The sequence below is a fragment of the Nicotiana tabacum genome, chromosome 2 (assembly GCF_000715075.1).
Source record: "Nicotiana tabacum cultivar K326 chromosome 2, ASM71507v2, whole genome shotgun sequence".
NCBI lineage: Eukaryota > Viridiplantae > Streptophyta > Magnoliopsida > Solanales > Solanaceae > Nicotiana > Nicotiana tabacum.
The window spans coordinates 9,300,695-9,306,753 of record NC_134081.1 but is presented as its reverse complement, the minus strand read 5'-3'; the positions used below and the strand labels follow the sequence as shown (position 1 = coordinate 9,306,753).

Genomic DNA, 6,059 nt, shown 5'->3' with positions numbered 1-6,059 from the left:
TGCTCAACCAATTCGACCTTCTGCTGAACCTGCAGGATCAAAGTGTTAGTTGCCAATATCAAGTCAATACATAATAAGCTCCCAAAAATTTACATTACCCATTCAATGAGCTCGGCCTGATCTCTATGAGCTCTTGTCAGCTCGACTTGAATGCTCATGATCTCCTCTTCTTTTTGTACATAGAGGAGTTTGAGGGCGTTTCTATCCTCCGTAAGCTTTTTGAGATCAGCCTCACATCGGGCCAGCTCAGCTCGATACTTGGAAGACACTTCTCGATGGAACGTTGTAGCTGTATAGAAAGAAAGGAAATCAGACTTAGAGAAATAAGAACAAACGCAAGCATGGTAGCATGGGCTAAAAACTCACTTGGTTCAGATGCCGCTGAGCCTCATAAAAAATGAGTGATGCGTCAAGGTCGGAAACATCATCGACCCCTGCGAAGCAACCACGAAATATATTGTCCCCTTCGGGGGACGTCCCCCTTGTCCCCTTCGGGGGTTCCCATGGACCAGGTATCCCGAAATTGCCCCTCAGAGAATGTGGGATCGGGCGGTGAATCATCGATATTAATTGCCCTGAGCGAGTCACTCGGGGCATTATCTTCTCTTTGAAGGGCTTCAGAACTAGACCCTTCAGGCACACCCGTCGGTTGCTCATCACGACAGGAGGCGTCATCAATAGCCGATGACTCGGGGACTCTGTTCGAACCTTCCCCAGAGATCACCTAGATCTGCGGCTGAACCTCCTCGACCGTCACTGGTTCAGCAGTTATCGAAGCTTCGACGCTTTTCCTCTTTCGAGCCACCAGCAGGCAGTCGGCATCTTCTCCCTCCTCGTCCTCATCTCATAGCGTTTGGGCTACATCGGCAAACAGAACAGAGGGATCAGTCTTCGACTTTCGAGCCTTGCTTTTCTTGGGCTTTGAGGTATGTGGAGTCGAGGCCCTTCTCCTTTTCTTATCTTTGGTCGGCTTCGGGGCTTCATCTTTCCCGAGGGGAGGTGGCCTTATGACGACATTATCTCCAAGACACGTATAAGAAGAAATCAAGTTGAAAAGAAGTATTTTACAGGAAATCATCAAACACGTACAAAGGAACTTACCATGATTTTTGGCCTCCCATCGACCCTTGGCCAAATCGCGCCACGAGCGCTCAACATACGAGGAGGTTGAAACCAGTTGTCGAACCTAACCTACAAGGTCCGGGACTGCACCAGGAAACCAGAGGGAAGCTGCACCATAAAGAAGAATATAGATGAGAAGAGGTAAAAGAAACATAACAGGTAATCAAACGTTATCGGTGAAGTTCTACTTACGCTTCATGTTCCATTCTTCGGGGAATGACATCTTCTCGGCGGAGATTAAATTGGAGGTCCTAACTCGGACAAACCGGCACATCCATCCTCAGTCCTTGTCCTCGCCTATGCTCGAGAATAGCACCTTCGTGGCCCGGCGCTGAAGCCTTATCAGTCCTCCCCGATAAAGACGGGGGCTGTATATCCTAATGAGATGATCGGGGGTGAAAGACATCCCCTCGATCTTGCTTGAAAAGAATCTGAGCAAAATGATAATACACCAAAAAGAGGGGTAGATCTGGCCTAGGGTTACCTGGTATTGGCAGCAGAAGTCGATTATGACGGGATCGACGGAACCTAGTGTGAAAGGGTAAGTATATACACTTAAAACCCTTTCACATAAGTGGTGATGTCCTCATCGGGGGTAGGAATCACCACCTCTTTATTCTCCCAGTCGTAGTCCTTTTTCACCTACTCGAGATCGCCTTCGGATATCGAATAGATGTATCTAGACATGGGCTCGCATCGGCTAGGAACCGAAGAGGGTTTTTCAACTTTAAAATCGGAAGTAAGTTCACATGGACCGGGGATGTACTCTTCGATATGTGGCTCCACCGGTGTTTTACCACCGGCCGATCGTGACAAGGAGGCCTTTTCTTCTTGAGTAACGGTCTTTGATGTTTTTGCCATTGCTATATGAGGTTTAAGGAAGGAAAAGGCGGAATTTGCATTTTAATAAGAGATTGGCAAACGAAACCCGACAAAGTTGATGAACTTGAAGAGAATAAAATAGCTTTTGAAGATTAGAAGAAGTTTGAAAGTAAAGTTTGAAAAAATTATGAAAGAGGTCTATTTATAATAGCCACTTTGATGGTTTGAAAGCACTAGCGGTCGACCATCAACTGGCGTTAATTAATGACTTTGGGAACTGTACAGACGCTACGCTTCAATCGCTTCTGTCGCTTATGTCACGATATTGACGTCATAATTGATCGAAGTGTTAAATCGAAGTCTCAAATTCGTTTCTTCTTGTTACACTCCAAAAAGCGAGGGGACTATCTATATACGGTCGAAATCGGGCATATCCGATTTCGTTGGTAGGGGAGTTGCCTCGAGGGTAACCTTATAACAGATCGGGCTCGAGCTCGAAGATAGAACATCACACCTGGAGATCGAAGTGTCCATTGAGATCGAAGCCAGCAGTAATCGAGATCGAGCATGATTGACTTCGAGTAAAGTGTAATAACAGAATGGCGAGATATTAGTGACCGGTCGAAAGTCAGGGCAGAAATCCTGGAACATATCAAATCAAAGCGGTTATTAACGCCAATTATGGGATCTACTTCCGTTAGTAGAGTTGTACCTTATTTAGGATTCTTCTATTATATAAAGAGAGATCATATTCGCTTGTAAACACGCATGATTCACTGATAAAAATACACATATATGCTACTTTCTTTGTCTTACTTACTGTTCATCACTGCTTGTTCCATCCTCTGCTGTTCTTATTAACTAACCTCGAGACTATCTTGAATCAAGGTCGAGGAATTGTTTGCAGACCGGTTTGATTTATTTTATTGTCCAATTTATCTATTTAAATTCGTTGTTTATGAATTAGTGCTGGTTCAAATCACATATCCTTAAAACCACAATATAAGTTTAATTGTTACTCAATTTTTAGGGTAAACAGTTTGTTAGGGCTAAATGGACAATACTTATTGGTTTTGGCATAACCTGTACAAGCCTTGTGAGGTCAACAATACATGTTGGGCTGTGGCATGTGATTTGAAACCTTATACTAATAATGAAAATTTACATTTTCCTTTTCTCCTCAAACCCCCTAATAGTAGGCTATATTTATGCAATTTAGACACTACTTACGCGCTAATTTAGCCGCACTTTATTGATATTTGAATGCTAAAAGATAACAAAATGCTTTAATTAAGAATTTGATGCTTTGCAGGAGCTACTCCGAGTTAGGAGGGAGCTAACGAGTGTTTTGAAGTCAACATGGAGTGTGAAAGGCCAATCGAAGGTTAGCCCGGTCGAAAAGGAGCGAGAAAAGCAAGAGAGACGACCCCTCCAGGTGCGCGGCCGCGAATTGGTCCGCGAACTCAAGGCAGTGAGGCAGTGAAAATTCGCGGCCGGATCCGCTGTCGGATCCGCGGCCGCGGACGGGCGGACGAAAGCCAAACACGCAGGGTTAATTATGTAATTTCTTAGGTGACTAACCTAAACCTATATGAAGCCTAAACTCGCCCAGAAGTCAGATATAGCTGGTTTTAGAAGATTTTAGAGGCAAGAACAAGAGAGAGAAGACGAATAATTTCCTAAGAGTTTTCATCTTCTTCTTCATACTTTTATTTGTTAATTATGAATTATTTCAGTAATTTATTTTCCATTAGTATGAGTAGCTAAATCTATTATCTAGGGTTGATGGAACCAATTGTTGGATGAAATCTTGACTTTATTTTCTTATAATCGACCTGTGTTTGTTCTATGATTGTTCAACTACGTATTGTATTGTGGTTAATTGAAAGGGCCCTTGATTAATCGTGTCTAGTTACCTTGTGTTGCTTGAGAAAGAACACTTGGTTAGATTGTTGTTGAACAATACCACTTTTGGGTAAGTTAAGAGATTAATTACTTGAATTTAAAAGTGGGGGTTAGAAATAACGAAGCTTTGGTGGGATAATTCTGAGTTGCATAAATTGTTAACTAGAGTAGTTAAGAATGCTTCTAGTAAATTATCGTAATTGATCGAGAGATAATTACGGTAGCCCGAAACTCATAATCCTCATAGAGTATGACAGCGAGATTATAGCCAAAGAGTTAAGAATTAATCCGGCAATTGGGGAAATCAATAGCCCTAGATCCTTTTACCCTTGAATTCAATTTTAGTCTTGATTAGTGCTAATTTTATTATCATTTTTCCTTAGCTAATAAATTCCACTGATTATTCATAAAACTCTTGCATCCGAAAGTTGTCTGAGCTTATCATTAGCATTATTTAAAGTTGTAGTAAATAAGTTAGTTCCCTGTGGGATTCGACTCCGGACTTGAACCGGGTTATATTTGCAGCGATCGCTTAGTCCTTTTTACAAGGCATAGTTGGGCGTGATCAAATTTTGGCGCCGTTGCCGGGGAACTAATAGTGTTATTTATTACAACTTAGAAGAATTGCTAGGATTCTTAGTTTAGATCAATTTCTTATGGTATTTAAATATTTCCATTGAAATTCTCATGTTTGAATTCTCCTGTGACTCAGGTGTATGCCTAGAAGCTCTTCGAGGACTGGTGAACTTTTTGAAGGACTCTCAGACCCTGAGAAAGCATTCAGGGCATTAAATCGAGCCAACAAGAAGAACAAACAGTTACAACAAAAACACGCACTCGAAATTAAAATGGACAACATGGATGATATCAACGAAAACAATCAAAATAATCGGGTTGACCCAAACAATGGAGTGGTGGCACCTCTTGTGCCAGAAGCTGCTCTTTATGATTGGTAACAACCAACTACTGATAACCTAGTCACCGCCATTGCTGTACCTCAGATACAAGCGGAGACATTCCAGATCACCAACAATATGCTGCATCTGTTGCAAAATAAGGGACTGTTCTCCGGGTCATACATGGAAGACCCACAACAACATCTGAAGAATTTCCTATCAATATGTGTGACCCAAAGACAGCCGAATGTGACTCCTGAAGCCATCAAGCTATTACTGTTTCCATTCTCTGTGACTGGAGAGGCTCAAACTTGGCTGAATTCGCTCCCAATAAACTCCATTGCCACCTGGGAAGAATTAGTCAAACAGATCTTAAACAAGTTTTATCCTCCCAACAAGACTGCAAGGCAGATTAATGAGATATTACAGTTCAGGCAGAAACCAACTGAGACCTTGCAAGAAACCTGGGAGAGGTTCAAGGGTATGCTAGTGAAGTGTCCACACCATGACATTCCAGATCAGATACTGGGACAGAGATTCTACATGGGTTTAGCAGACAGTTTGAAGGACAATGTAGATGCTTCAGCTGGGGGTACATTTTTAAGCAAGACATTCACAGAGTGCAAGATTCTTCTTGACAAGATGGATCAAAATTCAGGCTGAATGGCTAGAGGTACGACACTTACACCAATAGTGCATTCTGTTGCTCTTGACCCAAAAAATTCCCATGCAGAGAACATAGCCACTCTCATGACTCAGATGAGCATACTGACAAAGAAAATTGATGAGATGGGTACAAAGCAAGTGCACATTATTGATACAACAAATGAAGGATTGTGCACTCCTTGCATAAAACAGTCATATGTGTGCTAGTGGAGTGGAGAGAATGACAACCAGGGCTTCAGAGAAGACATGAATTATGTCAATAATTTTAGAGGTCAGAGGCAAGGTGGGAAACAATGGGGACCGGCACCAAACCATCAATACAGACCCAACTTGCCACAACACTACCCCAATTCTGTAGGCGCACGACCACAAGGTCAAGTTGTGCCTTATCAAAGGCAGCAGGGCTATAATCAACAGCACCAGCAACAATTGGCCTACCAACCACCTCATCAACAACATGACAACAACATGGTAAAAATGAGGGGTATGCTGCAACAACTCATTGGAACAAATGGTAAAATACAAGAAAAGTTAGCAGCACATGATTCAGCAATCAAAGGCATTGAAACTCAATTGGGACAACTGTCTATGGCCTTGAACAACCGCCCACAAGGAACATTGCCTACAGATACAAATATTAACCCAAGG

General features: G+C 42.4%; 1 non-coding gene across 1 annotated transcript; it reads right to left on the bottom strand.

The window, feature by feature from the left end:
- Window positions 1–5,150: 5,150 nt before the first annotated feature.
- LOC142174054 (small nucleolar RNA R71) lies at window positions 5,151–5,257 on the bottom strand. The gene has a single exon (XR_012703411.1). It is a non-coding gene; the product is annotated as a small nucleolar RNA R71 (small nucleolar RNA).
- Window positions 5,258–6,059: the final 802 nt, after the last annotated feature.